Raw genomic sequence first — 16593 nt, 5'->3', positions numbered from 1 at the left:
ATAGATAATTTTATAATTTTTAATGATAATGTAGTCCCGAGTAATTAAGACAACCTTAGTAATTTCCCAGTGGCAATGGTAAAAAAGTAACAGTGCAATAATTATATATTCTTTAACCATCTCTGCATGGTTCATGGCAAATGGTATATTAAATTTGTAATAATAGCAATAACTTCATAAACATGACTGGTGCCCTCACAGTCAATAGCACCTCATAGCCTGACTAATGCTGGCTCGGGTTAATACTTTATAAAAATGTAACTTTCACTAGAGTTTATTCATTAGTAACTAACTCCTACTAACTGTATATACTACTACAACATTAGCTCTTCTAAAATTCTAAAAATGAATCAAAGAAGAGGGATTCTACAATGACTTGAGTGAGTTTTAACGTGAGAAAATTGTTGCTATACTTATATGTTAACTACAATACTTTTTTTATTGGAATGTGTTATTGTCAGTTGGTTTTAAATAAAACAAGAGTTATTCACAATAGACAGTATTACTAATTTTCTAACTTCGTTGTCTTTAATTGCACTGGTGCATGCTTTCTTGCTCATTATTGGCTTTTATCAATGTGATTCCTGATCCTCAGCTCAGTACTGAGGAATATACAGTACAGTGGAACCTTGGTTTTTGTTTGCCCTGGTTTTTGACGACTTTTCATCAAAATATTGTCCCAGTTTTCGTTTGTCACCTTGGTTTTCGTCCGCCCTACCGAATGTGTGTCTGCGCCCACACAAAGTATCTCATGCACGCATTCTAAGTCAGTCTGGCTTTGTTTTTTGTCGCGTGAACATTACCCTGCATGTTCATATGAAACATTTCATAATAATCGATTGTTTTTTGTGCTTGTTTATTGAGTGCGACTACTAAATAAGCCACCATGGGGCCAAAGAAAGTTCAGAGTGCCAGCCCTCTGATAAAAGGTGAGAAGCACTATAGAATTCAAGAAGGAACATGTAGAAAACTATGAAAGTGGCATATGTGTGGTCAGTCTTGCCAGGATGTAAGGGAAGATATCAGCCTTTTTACCCCACACAAATCTGAAAATATTTGGGATACTTCGAAGTGTCGTAATCTCGTAAAGCAATTATTCTTTTATGTTTGTTGTGGAAATCACTTCATTCATTCATTATTAATGATGGTTCACTACAGAATAGGTAAATAACTTACTTCCGAGATACAGTGGACCCCCGGTTAACAATATTTTTTCATTCCAGAAGTATGTTCAGGTGCCAGTACTGACCGAATTTGTTCCCATAAGGAATATTGTGAAGTAGATTAGTCAATTTCAGACCCCCAAACATACACGTACAAACGCACTTACATAAATACACTTACATAATTGGTTGCATTGGGAGGTGATCGTTATGCGGGGGTCCACTGTAATGGCCAAAATGCGTGCATGCCCGAGTACTCTGGGAATTATTTTTTCCCTTAACCCGTAAACGGTCCAAGCAGATCTACGTTCACATGTGTAGTGCTACAAAAGTAGATCTAAGTTTTTTTACATATTTTCAAATAAAAAAAAAGTTGATCAAAGTTTTTTTACACATTTTCAAATGTAGAAAAACAAAAAGAAGATCTACTTTTTTTACATACTTTCAAATGTTGAAAAAACGTATAGATACGTTTGGACCGTTTACGGGTTAAAAAATCTCTTTTTTTTTCACTCTTTTTGTAAGCTGTGAGTGTCTATACCCTCGGCAAGATCCGTTTTCTCTCATGAGAGTCACAAAAGAACGGGTAATAAGCTTCGAGGTGGGTGGTGTCCATAAAAGTCATTTTCCTATCAGCCGTCATATTATGCCAGATAGTATTTATTCTGGCATATTTTTTACATTTTTATGCTATTAATGTTACCTTATGTCATACTAGATCAACTATGATAGGTAAATAAGCCTTATTATTGATATTAGCATAAGAGTAGAACATTTTGTTGGCTGCTGTGTCTTGCCCAACACAACAAAATTTATGCTGGCATAAGCACTTCTTCCCAGAAGGTTGCTGATTGGTTCTCTGACTCTATATTAGCTCTGCCCACTCTGCAGTGATGTCAAATTGTGAATTATTATTATATTAGAAAGAAAAATATAAGAAGTTAATAAAAAACAAGGAAAAGTAAAATTCATGGCATGTCAGCACGCATGCTACGCCAGGCGCCACCACCATACATGTTATAAATGACTATAATTTCTTGTAGGAACATCATATAATGATGATAATTATACCAGGGTGTTGCCAGAAAGCTCAGCTATTTTTCGGTAAGATTAACTCACTTTTCGTATTTTTTTCTATTTTTTTTTACTCTGCTCACTCCACATGTCAGAGACCCCTGAAGGATTCCTCCCCAACAAGTCTTCAATTGTGACAAAACAGGCCTCTTTTGGAAGGTAAAACTGATTTAAATGTTCATGATTATTATTATCAGAGAAAGCTCTAAACCAACAAGGGTCATACAGCACTGCAGGGTAGTATGTAGGGCAGAGGTTATAATCAGCTAGGTGGAGAGGGGAGCAGAGGTGAGGGAAGAAAAGGGATGCTAAGTATTATGTGTCAAAGTTTGTATAATAAGGCAGTTGCTGACAAAAAAGTCAAAAAGTGCTTGGGAGTCAAAGGTAGGATTGTCTGCAAGTAGAGAAAAAGTAAGAGTGGGGCAGTGGCGTCATTGGAGGTAAATCCTGCAAGCTCGCTGGTAAATCGGGCAATCGACAAGGAAGTGAAGAAACGAAATAGGGACCAGACAAGCCTCACAGTGTGGAACAGGGCATCTATACATGAGATACCCATGGGTAAGGCGTGTATGACCAATGTGGAGTCAGGAGAGCGAAGTCTCCCGAGAACGGCAGTGGTGAAAGGAAGATTGCCACAAACCTAAAAGTGGTTTAACAGAGTGCAATTTGTTATGGCGTATGCCTGACCACCTTTGCTGCCGACGGCAGCAGAGATGGGCAGAGATGACTGGAAAATAGTCCCTCTACAGAATACCCCTATAAGAAACCGGGAGATCATGCACTGCTGACCACGCAGCAGCATTTGTCTGCTCATTGCCCTGCTCACCTATGTGACCAGGGACCCAGCAGAAAACGACAGCTTTATTCTTGCTAGCCATGCAGCGCAACCACTGTTGAATACGGAGGACTAATGGATGAGGGAAGTCGAATTGTTTAATGGCTTGTAAAGCACTGAGGGAATCCGAAATGATCACAAATGTTAAAGGAGACGCATGAAATACGAAGAAGCGCTATGAGGATGGCATACAACTCTGCAGTAAAAACACTGGCTAAGTCCAACAAGTGGCCTCGGACAACGTCATCAGGGAAAACTGCTGCAAACCCAACACCATCAGCAGATTTAGAACCATCTGTATATACAGCAATGTTATGAGCATGCGACCAGAAGTGCCCGAGAAAAAGAAAGCGAGTAGCAGGCATAAGTAAGAAAGCTTTGGCGCACAGTAGTGGGGGGGGGGAACATGAACTGTTGGAGCTTCCCAAGGGGGAAGGGAAAAGGCAGACACCAAATGAATGTACAAGGGGGGCAACTGGAGAGAAGATCAGAGTAAGTGAATGCGAAGAGAAAATGGTTGGAGTAGGCAGGGGCGTCAAACAAACAGTGAGTTCCTACTAATGTCTGAGACTAACCTGTATGTGGAAGGAAAACAAAGATCATGAGTACTGACAAAATAGCAAAGACAGCGAGCATCATGATCAGCTAGGGAAGGAACATTTGCCTCTGCATAGAGGCTTTTAACTGACGGAGACCTTGGTGATTAATGGAATCTAACTTAGATAGAGCTGCGGGAGGGGCCGCAGAAAAGACTTGGTCACCATAATCTAGCTTGGACAAGACTAGGGGAAGAAGAAGGAGAAGAAGAAGAAGAAGGAGAAGAAGAAGAAGAAGGAGAAGAAGAAGAAGAAGGAGAAGAAGAAGAAGAAGGAGAAGAAGAAGAAGAAGGAGAAGAAGAAGAAGGAGAAGAAGAAGAAGAAGGAGAAGAAGAAGAAGAAGGAGAAGAAGAAGAAGAAGGAGAAGAAGAAGAAGAAGGAGAAGAAGAAGAAGAAGGAGAAGAAGAAGAAGAAGGAGAAGAAGAAGAAGAAGGAGAAGAAGAAGAAGGAGGAGAAGAAGAAGAAGGAGAAGAAGAAGAAGAAGGAGAAGAAGAAGAAGAAGGAGAAGAAGAAGAAGAAGGAGAAGAAGAAGAAGAAGGAGAAGAAGAAGAAGAAGAAGAAGAAGAAGAAGAAGGAGAAGAAGAAGAAGAAGGAGAAGAAGAAGAAGAAGGAGAAGAAGAAGAAGAAGGAGAAGAAGAAGAAGAAGGAGAAGAAGAAGAAGAAGGAGAAGAAGAAGAAGAAGGAGAAGAAGAAGAAGAAGGAGAAGAAGAAGAAGGAGAAGAAGAAGAAGAAGGAGAAGAAGAAGAAGAAGGAGAAGAAGAAGAAGAAGGAGAAGAAGAAGAAGAAGGAGAAGAAGAAGAAGGAGAAGAAGAAGAAGAAGGAGAAGAAGAAGAAGAAGGAGAAGAAGAAGAAGAAGGAGAAGAAGAAGAAGAAGGAGAAGAAGAAGAAGAAGGAGAAGAAGAAGAAGAAGGAGAAGAAGGAGAAGAAGAAGAAGAAGAAGAAGGAGAAGAAGAAGAAGAAGGAGAAGAAGAAGAAGAAGGAGAAGAAGAAGAAGAAGGAGAAGAAGAAGAAGAAGGAGAAGAAGAAGAAGAAGGAGAAGAAGAAGAAGAAGGAGAAGAAGAAGAAGAAGGAGAAGAAGAAGAAGAAGGAGAAGAAGAAGAAGAAGGAGAAGAAGAAGAAGAAGGAGAAGAAGAAGAAGAAGGAGAAGAAGAAGAAGAAGGAGAAGAAGAAGAAGAAGGAGAAGAAGAAGAAGGTGGAACGCAAATGGAGAGTGTGACGATCTGCTCCCCATGAATGATGTGCAAGATCCTTAAGGAGATTTAGTCGACCATGGCAAGTTATCTTTAAAGAAATGTGAGGTCTCCACGTCAGCCGGTGATCAAAGAGCAGGCCAAGAAACTTGACCGTATCACATGCCAGAATACTTGAACCACGTAAGTACAATGGAGTATCTGGAACAAGCGGACATCTAGTGAAGGTAATGAATCAGGTTTTTGTGCTAGAAAATTTAAAACCATGAGAAGTGGTCCAATGGGAGACTGGATCTGTCACAACCTGAAGGGAGGCTGCTACTAGTCAGCAGTCAGCGCCTGAGTAAGTTATAGCGAAGTCATCAAAATAAAGTGATGAGCAAATATGCGAAGGAAGAATGGAAGGGAGGTCATTTATATCTAAGAGAAAGAGAGTAGTGCTGAGGACACAACCTTGTGGGACTTTCTCGGCTTGTACAAAGTCTGAGGAAATCGAGGCGCCAATACAGACCCGAAAATGTGTATCGGACAAGAAAGCAGCAATGAAGTGTGGCAGATTACCACAGAGGTCTAAGGAGTGGGCTTGGGCAAGAATGTTATACTTCCAAGTGGTGTCATATGCCTTCTCTAGTTCAAAAAAGACTGCTAGGACAGAGTGGTTGTTAGCAAAGGTATTTCGAATATACGCATCTAATTGGAGCAAAGGCTCTAAAGTAGAGTTGCCTTTGTGAAACTATATTGGCATGGGGAAAGGCTATTGTGAGTCTCTAAGAACCACATCAGACGTCTATTTACTAATTGTTCCATCACCTTGCAAACCACACTGGTCAGGGCAATGGGACGATAGTGAGAAATGTCATGCCCCGGGGTGCCCGGTTTGCAAAACGGTAGTACAGTAGCCGATTTCCGTTGAGGGAGAACCCCTCACTCCCAAATAAGATTGAAAAGACATGAAAGAACAGGAAGAGCCATAGAATGGAGATGCAGCATACCAATGTGGATATCATCAGGTTCCATTGTAATTGGCCAGCAAATGGAAAGAGTGGACTACAATTCTAGGGGAGTAAAATGTACATTATATGGCTCCAATCCATTGGAGGAAATCTAAGGGCAATTGTTCATTGGAAGGCTTAGACGCAAGAAATGAGGGACAGAGGTGAAGCCCTCGGGAGATACAGACAAGATAATTCCTGATTTCTGTGGCAACTTCTAGGGATTCTGCGACATCAACCCCAGCAACCTGCAAAATGGGAACTGGGTCCGTAGTGTACTTACCACACAATTTTCACACCCTTTTTCAAATCGTGCACATAAGGGAAGATGAGGTAATGGTAGACATGTAGTCTCGCCAACAAATGCATTCAGCATCATGGATGACGTGGTGAGCAACTGCCCTTGCTTGCTTAAAATCCAACAGATGCTCACATTATGTTTATATCGATAACGGCCCCTTGCAGCACATTTTAAATGCACTGCATGAGCGCATGTAGGAGACCACCAAGGTATGCATGTCTGAAAATGCCTACCTGAAGTTTGGGGGATAGAGCGTGTCGCCGCAGTTAGGACTAAGGTCGAAAACTGGTGTGCCAGTTCATCAGTAGAAGACGAAAAGGGGTCCTCGCTACAGGTGGTAAGGTGGGAGTATAAGTCCCAATCTGCTCAAGCAAATTGCCAATGAGGGCTACAAAAATGGTCAGGTATATGTAGTAGAAGTAAAAAGGATAGGAAAGTGATCACTTTTATGTAAATTTGGAAGAACAGACCACTTGAAATCAAATGCAATGGGTGAGGAACCGATAGAAAGATCAATGCAAGAGAGAGAGACTGAGTGCAAGAGTCAAAATGGGTAGGAGCACCCATATTTAAAACATGACAAGGACGAGAAGCGAGAAGAGTCTCCAGCTGATCGCCATGAGAGTCATAGGTGATGGTGAGCATTAAAATCACCCAACAAGATGGGCGGCAGTAGAGAAGAAATTTTAAACAATATCAGAGATACAGGATGCATGGGAGGGAGAAAGATAAAGAGAGCAAACTGTAAACCATCTGTGTAAATAAATACGAGCTGCAGTATAATGCAGTGGGGAATGAAGAAAAACTTTATGATACGGTATATCAACATGCACAAGAAGCACGCTTTTATTAAATGATTTGTCAGGTAAAGGATTGGAAGAATGTAATAGCACATAGCCTGAAATGGAGCGAATGGCAGCAGAATGAATTTTGGGCTCTTGCAACCCAACACATACTGGGGACAACTGAGAGTGCAACACTTGGAATTCTCCTCGATTGCCACGAATATTCCATTGTAAAAAAGACATTATGTACAGAAATAAAAATGGCAACTATAAGAAACGATAAAGCGTATGGGTTTTTAGGATCAGTAAAGTCAGCGTGTGGGGGCAACGGTAAGTGTCTAAGCAAGGAAGAATTACAATATTGTGGACGAATAGATTGTTGTGAGGATCATGAAATAGAATGGGTAGAAGGAGGCGCATTGGTGTCCATCGAGGGCGTTGTATCCACAATAACTGGAGATAACGTCTAACGTCTCACCTGTTAAGGAAGCTGATGATGCCATGATGTCAGAGACAGGAGAGGCATTGCAAGTAAAGGTCAGAGTAACTGTGGAGGCAACCAAAGAGTTCTGAGGGGGGCAGGGAGTATGAACCTGGATAGATGCGTTGGATGAGGTAGAAGAGTCCAGTTGTGTAACAGGAGAGGAAGGAGGTTGGAGGATAACTATGGAGGAAGACAGGGGGGGAACAGGGGTAGAGGTGACTACACGAGGGGGGGGGTGAACTTCCACCTTCATGACCTTCATGTGAGAGCTGGAAAGGGGGTAGGAACTAGGCTCTGAGGTAGAAGATAGATTCTGTACAGGTGATGGATGCAAGGGAAGTGTAGGTCTGTGAGGTCTCACAGACTGAGAAGCAAGCGAGCGAGATGAAGTAAAAGTAGGAAGTGGTGCAGAGGTAGGAGTGTCAGAGGATAAAACTGCAAAAGAATTAGAAACTGGGGTGACCCTGAAAGACATGAATGTAGAAGGATTGGGAGGTGGAAGGACCGTTGAGGTTGGAGGTCTTCGGGCTACCTGAGCATACGGGACTCGAGGAAGTTTTCCTTAAAGGCAGAGCCGAGAGACAGCCATAATGTAAGGCCCTCACACTCCTTAAGATAACAGATCTCTCATTCATTATGACAGACCTGGCAATGGCATGATAAGGAAGGATGAGTTTCTTTACAGTTGAAACAAGAGGGGGTAAGACTGCAAGACGTATTGGAATGACCTGCTGCACTGCAGACTGGGCATTCCACCGCAGCTCTGTAGTGTTTAGCAGGTTGCCCAAAATGTCAGCAATTACAACATTGTTGGGGAGTGGGAACTACTTGATGGACCTCTAAGCGATGGCCTGTAATACAGACAGAGGACGGAAGTTCACGGCAGTCAAAGGTTAAACAAGCGATGTTACTAAGAAAGAGCCTCTGCCCACAAGTGGGCAGGATATATGTATCTACCTTAAGAATAGGGAGGTTCTGCAGGATTAATTGTTCTAAAATATCATCGCCGCAAGACAAAAAAAAAATCACTGTACAATGGTATGCAGTAAGGCCACAGTACCACTGCAAGAATTAAGAGTAATGTGCTTACGAATGGTGACTGGTATGTTATCTATGGAAGTGATGCGGGAGAGAGCATGAGCTTGCTCCGAATTCTGTACTGTTACAACAAGTGCACTGCTTCGAAGAGTGTAGAAGGATATATTTTGGCCAATGTGCCATAAGAGTTTTACCAATTCCATGATCAGAAAGATAATCTGTTTGAGACGTCGTTTGTAAAGAAAAAAATTTTGTCCATTGTGTACTCATTAGCCCAGTAAGCAAAGGTAGTGAGTGTTGTGTAGGTTGTCTTGGACATTTAGGAGTAGTACCGCGGGCTGTCAGACCCATGGGAGGTGGGCGATCTGAAAACCGTCACACTGTATTTGGGGAAGCTGGACGCGTTGTGAAAGGCGTGCTAGAAGTAGCAGCATGAACAGAAACGGGTGACGCCACAGCACCTGAAGCAGGTGATGAAGCGTCACTGGCAGAAGGTACAGGGGTATAAGAAGAGTCAAGAAAATGGACCGATAATGAAGCTGGGTCAGAACAGGGTGTGGGACCAGAAAGGGGTCTGGGAGGAGGAAGGGTTTCACTGGGTAAAGACTTCATAATAAAGGTGCTTCTACTGTGATATCTCCTTTCTTGTTATTTTAAGAAAAAAAGAAAGGAAAGAAAAAGAAAAAGAGGGACAGTTGCTAGGTATGGAGGGGCCAAAAGCTCCCCCTCCCTCATCCGAGAGGGCCTCGAGCCCACTGGTGGTGAAGATGCAGCATGGAATCTGTGCCATACCCTATCCTTCACACCAGTAAACCAGGTCTCTGGGACAGCAGCTTCACATCTACTGAGCTACCTCGGCGAACAAAAGAAAGGGCGGTTGGAAACCCGCCACAAAGCATACCTCCTTCAGCTGCCACCTCCCAGAACCAACAGGCAGCTTCCAGAGATACATCCATTACCCGAAGGGCACCTTGCCCACTTCTCGGAAATCTGGGAAGGGAGCAGGGCACCTTCAGATAATTCAGATTCCACGGCAAACCACGCCACCCCCGAGGGACCCCACGGAATGGGACAAACCCCCAACATGCCTCCCCCTACCAAGAAACTAATGCCAGAGGGGGGACCCCAGAGGCAACAAACAGGACGAGAAACCAGGGGAGAGGGAAGGGAGGATTGAGGGGTACTTAGACTCGGTCTAAGGAAAGAGACCAGAGAATTTGATTCCTGAGACCAAGAGCCTCTTCGCCATGTCAAGGAGCTCCCCTTGAAGAGGTTTAAATATTCATTTATCCATTAAAATTAGTGCTTTATATTTATTTCTCATTGTTTTCTGTATGTAAAACTATAGTTATTCTCTATAAAATGTATTTTTTGTTAACATTTTTGGGTGTCTGGAACGGATTAACTGGATTTACATTATTTCTTATGGGAAATATTGCTTTAGTTTTTGTCACATTTGGTTTTTGTCAGACTCTCTGGAACAAATTAAAAATGAAAACCGAGGTTCCACTGTACACATTTTGTTGACTTATGTTTCTGCGTTAAGAGCACAGTATGTACATAGTTTAATAAACAAATGAACCATGTACTATATATATTTACGTCAAATACCAGTTTGACCTGCATGTTAAATAGAAGAGTGATTAATAAACTAATTTTTGTTCAAAAAACTGAACACTAACTTCACTGTTAAGAAAGAAATAGTGCAGTGTTCAAACTTAGGAATTCAGATAAAGCAGTGAAGGACACAGAACAGAGATGGATTCACCTTGCTAGAAAAGAGTAAACAATGAGAATATAGTAGTGTAGACGAGAAATACAGTATTTACTATCATTAAAGTCATTGGATAAACTTTAATAAATCTTTATCTCTTATGCAATTTTGGGATAGCATAACTTACGAGATAAGTGCATACACTCTGAGCTGTTAGCATGACTGAAAAACGATAACAAATTCATGACACTAGTCTATAAGCAATAAACAAAGAAAATATTAGGAGAAAAAAAATCAGCTACTGTATGATGTTTTTCCTATCTACAGAGTTTTTGAGCTAACTAAAAATAACTAAACCTGGTATAAACCTTGGTAATTGATACCAACAAATTGGGTCAAAAAACATTTTGGTCCTGGGACCAAAACGTTTTCTAATAAATTTGTCCTACTGTTTGCTCACTAACTGTAAGCTTAACATTAATATGAAAGAGACCCATGACCCATGTTTTACCTGTGACCAGTTTTAAGGGTTTTATCCTGGCAGCTTAGCCTAAGGCCATATTTCTTTGAGGACCACCTTAGCAACCTGCTGGCCCACATAGCCTTCACAACCCCATTGATTCAGCACATGTAGAAGGAAGCTTTTCAGCTTCTTAAAAAACTTCTACCTTTGTCTTGACATTACTGTTTCTGATATCTGCTGGTACTGTCGAGTTTTGGGCCATGGATGTTGACACAGTGTTCTCTAATTGTACCTATGGTCCTTGGCTTGTCATTGAGTTTATTGTAAACTTTCTCCCATAACTTTCACTCCAGTAAGTTCATTACAGCAATGAGCAGGTTATGGACCACTTCTTCAAGTATAGTACCTTCTGTTTATATGTTTTTAAGCATCTTTCTTATGTGTTCTAAAGAGAATAATGAGAGTGCTTTAAGGCATTCCCAGCAGTTTAGAGGTTTTATTGACTTAGGTGGGTAGTGTGCATCCTCTGTACATTTTCCAGCCCTGTTATTTTTCCTGCCTTGAAAAGCACAACAAGCTCAGAACAATATTTAAGTCATGAGAGCGCATTATTATTATAATCAAAAAGAAGCGCTAAGCCACAAGGGCTATACAGCGCTGCTCATGAGAGCACAAATGATTTGAAAATTACCATTTTTGGCATAGCTTGTTTTGAAAGTTCCCATAATCCTCCCTGTCATTTTCCTGCATTTGCTTATCGTGTTTTCTAAATAACAGATCCTGACATAATTACAGTGGTACCTTGACTTATGAGTTTAATTCGTTCCGTGACCAAGCTCGTAACTCAATTTGCTCGTGTATCAAATTAATTTTCCTCGCTGAAATTAATTGAAATGCCATTAATCCATTCCAGCCTCCAAAAAGCCACTCCAATTTTTTTGTTACGGGTTTTTAAATAAGAATAATGTATTTGTAAATAAGAAATATTGTATAAAAACATAATAAATGAGAATGTAAATAAATAAACTGGCTTTATAAAGTGTATTTACCTTGGAGATCAGACAACTTGGGCTAACGGAAGATGCTGGAGGAGGTGGTGGATCGAACTACAAGTTGACTACACGCACACCTTGCTCGAGTTTTTCTATTATTTCATGCTTTAATTTAATGGACATCATCATCATCCTCTTCTCAGCACTGTTCTTTGCACTTACTTTCTTAGGACCCATGGTTAGAAAAAAGAAATTTAAGAACATAAGAACATAAGAACGAAGGAACACTGCAGAAGGCCTACTGGCCCATGCGAGGCAGGTCCAAGTCTCCTACCGGCTTAAGCCAATGCACCCAACCTAGTCAGGTCAGGTCACATTGACTTAAGGGAGGAACACGGCAACCGACCTGATAGCACAAGCTATCAGGTCTAACTCACACCCACCCACATCTACTCATGTATTTATCCAACCTATTTTTAAAGCTACACAACGTTCTGGCCTCTATAACGGTACTTGGGAGTTTGTTCCACTCATCCACAACTCTATTACCAAACCAGTACTTTCCTATATCCTTCCTGAATCTGAATTTTTCCAACTTAAAACCATTGCTGCGAGTCCTGTCTAGGCTAGATATTTTCAGCACACTATTTACATCCCCTTTATTTATTCCTGTCTTCCATTTATACACCTCAATCATATCCCCCCTAATTCTACGTCTTTCTAGAGAGTGCAGTTTCAGGGCCCTTAGTCTATCCTCATAGGGAAGGTTTCTGATACATGGGATCATCTTTGTCATCCTCCTTTGTACATTTTCCAGAGAATTTATATCCATTCTGTAATACGGTGACCAAAACTGTGCAGCATAATCTAAGTGAGGCCTAACCAAGGATGTATAGAGTTGAAGAACAACCTGAGGACTCTTATTATTTATGCTTCTTGATATGAAGCCAAGGATTCTATTAGCTTTATTGCGAACACTTATGCACTGTTGTCTTGGTTTCAGATTACTGCTAACCAGAACTCCTAAATCTTTTTCGCAATCCGTAATATTAAGATCTACATTATTTAGTTTATATGTGGCATGGTTATTGTCCTGTCCAACATTTAGAACTTTGCATTTGTCTATATTAAACTGCATCTGCCACTTCTCCGACCACTGCATCAGTCTATTCAAATCTTCCTGGAGTGCTCGAATGTCCTCATCAGAATGAATTCGACGGCCTATTTTGGTGTCATCGGCAAACTTGCCGATGTCGCTCTTTATGCCCTCATCTATGTCGTTTATGTAGATTGTGAACAGCAGGGGGCCCAACACTGACCCCTGTGGAACACCGCTCGTGACGCTTCCCCACTCTGATTTCTCCCCATTTATGCAAACTCTCTGCTGCCTATTTGTCAACCATGCCTCTATCCAGGAAAAAATTTCTCCTCCTATTCCATGTGCTTTAATTTTCCTCAATAGTCTCTGATGTGGGACCCTGTCAAAAGCCTTACTGAAGTCCATATACACAATATCATATTCATTACCATGATCTACCTCCTCAAATACCTTAGTGAAAAAAGTTAATAAATTCGTAAGGCAGGAACGCCCCTTTGTAAAACCATGCTGAGATTCGTTGATTAATTTATGCTTTTCAAGATGGCTACGAACTGCCTCGGCAATTATTGATTCCATAAATTTTCCCACTATGGAGGTTAGGCTTATTGGTCTATAGTTCGAAGCTAAGGACCTGTCACCTGTTTTGAAAATAGGTATCACATTTGCCATTTTCCACTTATCTGGCACCATGCCAGTTTGTAGTGATATGTTGAAAAGATTAGCCAAAGGTGTGCTAAGCTCCTCTTTACATTCCTTTAGAACCCTTGCATACAGTTCATCAGGGCCTGGGGATTTGTTAGGTTTTAATTTATCTATTTGCCTAAGGACCATGTCACTTGTGACCCTAATAGTGCACAGTTTATTATCGTCCTGTTCTACATAATTTATCATTACTGGAATATCGCTGGTATCCTCCTGTGTAAAAACTGAGAGGAAGTATGTGTTAAAAATTCTACACATTTCCTTATCACTGTCAGTGAGCTGACCCGAGGAACTTTTGAGTGGGCCTATCTTGTCCCTGATCTTACTTCTGTATACCTGAAAGAATCCTTTTGGGTTAGTCTTCGATTCTTTTGCAACTTTAACCTCATAATCTCTTTTTGCTTTTCTAATTCCCTTTTTTATTTCTCTCTTTAACTGAATATATCGATTTCTTAATTGCCCCTCTCCTCTTTTGATTTGCCTATATATGCCTCTCTTTTGACCAATCAGATATTTTAATCTATTGTTCATCCATTTAGGATCATTTTTGTTTGATCTGATTTCCCTATTTGGAACATAATTTGACTGAGCAGTTAGAACTATGCCCTGGAAAGCATCATATCGGCAACCATCACCACCTACCTGACCCTTAGTCAGGTCATTCCAGTTCAGCCCACCTAAGTAATTTTTCAGTCCTATGAAATCAGCCAAGCGAAAGTCAGGGATGGAGACTTGATTGCCATTATTAGGGGAATTCCATGATATATGAAAACTGAGTGATTTGTGATCACTCTCCCCAAGCTCATCATTAACCTCAAGATTATTAATTAGTGTTTCCCTACTGGCAAGAACCAAGTCAAGGAGGTTATTTCCCCTAGTTGGCTCTGTCACAAACTGTTTTAAAAAACAATCCTGGATCGTATCAAGAAAGTCACCCGACTCTAAATTTCCTGTCAAATTGCTCCAGTCAATCTGTCTATAGTTGAAATCTCCCATTAGCACAACATTTTCGTATGTAGATGCCTTACGAATTTCGTCCCATAGAAGTTTACTGCACTCCCTATCAAGATTTGGGGCCCTGTAAATCACACCCAAAATTAGTTTTTCTCGGCCCTCGAGAAGCTGTAACCAAACAGATTCAGTGGCTGACGCTTCTAATTTAATATCTTGTCTAACACAACAATTTAAATTGTCTCTGACATACATCGCTACTCCACCACCTTTCCTGTTGACCCTGTCAGTGTGGAATAATTTATAGCCTTGTATGAGATATTCAGAGGGCATCTCTCTATCTTTCAGATTGAGCCAGGTCTCTGTTATAGCAATAATATCTATGTTTCCTGCACTTGCAATTAATCTTAGCTCATCTATCTTATTTCTAACACTCCTGCTATTAGTATAGTAAACCTTAAGGGAGCTAGTCCCTTGCTGCCCTCTGCTGGTTAGAAAAAAGAAATTTGGCAAAGTAACTGCAAAACAAGCACAACAAAAGATGTCAGCCCACAATGTCAGGGTTGTCACAAGATGTGCCAGGTAATATTACTGATAAGATAACAAAAGGACCCCAATGGAAATAAGTTAATGACATTTTTGGGTTATCCTAGGTTCTCTGTACATATGCTGCTATGTATGATAATCTATGTAACCGTATTTGTGTATACCTGAATAAACTTACTTACAATGCTGGGCGGATGTCGTGGCATTTGCTGTGCCAACTAGTGGCGGCGTATCTGAAGCTAGCTCATAGCTCAGATTTTGGCTCTTAACTCGAAGCAAATAATCGACCAAGCAACGGCTTGTAACTTGGAAAACTCATAAGTTGGGGCACTCATAAGTCAAGGTACCACTGTATACACAAATAACCCGAACATAGGAGAGAGGGGCTTACGATGATGTTCTGGTCAGACTTGGACCATTTAAAAAGTCACACTGTGTCACTGTAAATGGTCCAAGTTGGATCGAAACATCGTCGTAAGCTCCTCTCTGCTATGTGTGGGTTATTTGTGAATTGTTCCATTTACGGTATTGTGCCTTTTTTTTTTATTTTTCTGACATAATTATTTTTAAGTGTTTTACAGTTTGTATACTGAGATCATTTTGAGATCTTCATTTCTTCCATGCCTAAGCAGTTGTAATTTATCACCACTGAACTTTTCATTTGCCCATTGAAAGAAGACTTTGTTGATATTTGTAATTTTTCCTGCCTTCTACTGAGGTTATTTTCATACTTATTTTAGTATTGTTTATAAAAGTGTTTTAGATTTTTATTTCTTTTATGTTTTATCTGTCTAGTATGACAATAACAGTTTTTTTATTTTTTACTTTAAACTATGTATCATATATCTGCAGCCACGTGGAACTTGGTACAAAATAGATGAACTAAGAAATTTTTGTGGACCTAGTTTAGGCTGGCTGATATCATTTACAGTAGGCAAACACCTATACATACTTTAATGTGCAAAATTTGAATAAAATTAAAAATTAAAAAAAAAAAATCAATGTTAGATTCATATACTACTTGGATGATACAACGGTGCCACTAAAAGAATGATGCTTTATGGGAAGAGTACAGGAGGGCCCCGCTTACACAGCACATTAGGTTCGGGATAAATTTACTGTAAAGTGAAACATAGCTTTTTTTCATTTTCAAATATAAAAGTCTGACAAATGTTTACACTATCATATATTAAGTAAGTAAGCAATAGAGCTAGACTTAAAAAAAAGTATTTTTAGGTTATCCTAGGTAATTTACACTATGTATAATTGTACAGTGGACCCCCGGTTAACGATATTTTTTCACTCCAGAAGTATGTTCAGGTGCCAGTACTGACCGAATTTATTCCCATAAGGAATATTGTGAAGTAGATTAGTCCATTTCAGACCCCCAAACATACACGTACAAACGCACTTACATAAATACACTTACATAATTGATCGCATTCGGAGGTAATCGTTATGCGGGGGTCCACTGTATTTGTGTGTACCTGTGAGACAGAGATAGACAGACCCTAAACTTGGGGTTAACTCCTCTTAAAAGGGGAGTGTTAATATGACATTACATCAGTGAATCCTTGGTGTTTGCTGCACTGTTTGCTCTAGCTGGCGCTCAGTTTAACTGGCGCTCCCACAAGGTACTAAGTGGTCCCAGATTTTTTGTAATATGGT

The 16593-nt window shown here is 40.4% G+C and overlaps 1 protein-coding gene across 5 annotated transcripts in view; it reads left to right on the top strand.

The window, feature by feature from the left end:
- Gel (Gelsolin) overlaps positions 1-16593 on the top strand; it is a 534558-nt gene that overhangs the window by 514023 nt on the left and 3942 nt on the right. The window lies entirely within an intron of this gene.

This window comes from Cherax quadricarinatus, chromosome 29 (assembly GCF_038502225.1).
Source record: "Cherax quadricarinatus isolate ZL_2023a chromosome 29, ASM3850222v1, whole genome shotgun sequence".
Classification (NCBI taxonomy): Eukaryota; Metazoa; Arthropoda; class Malacostraca; order Decapoda; family Parastacidae; genus Cherax; species Cherax quadricarinatus.
Note: the sequence above shows the minus strand (reverse complement) of the source record. Positions and strands in the feature narration are given on the sequence as shown.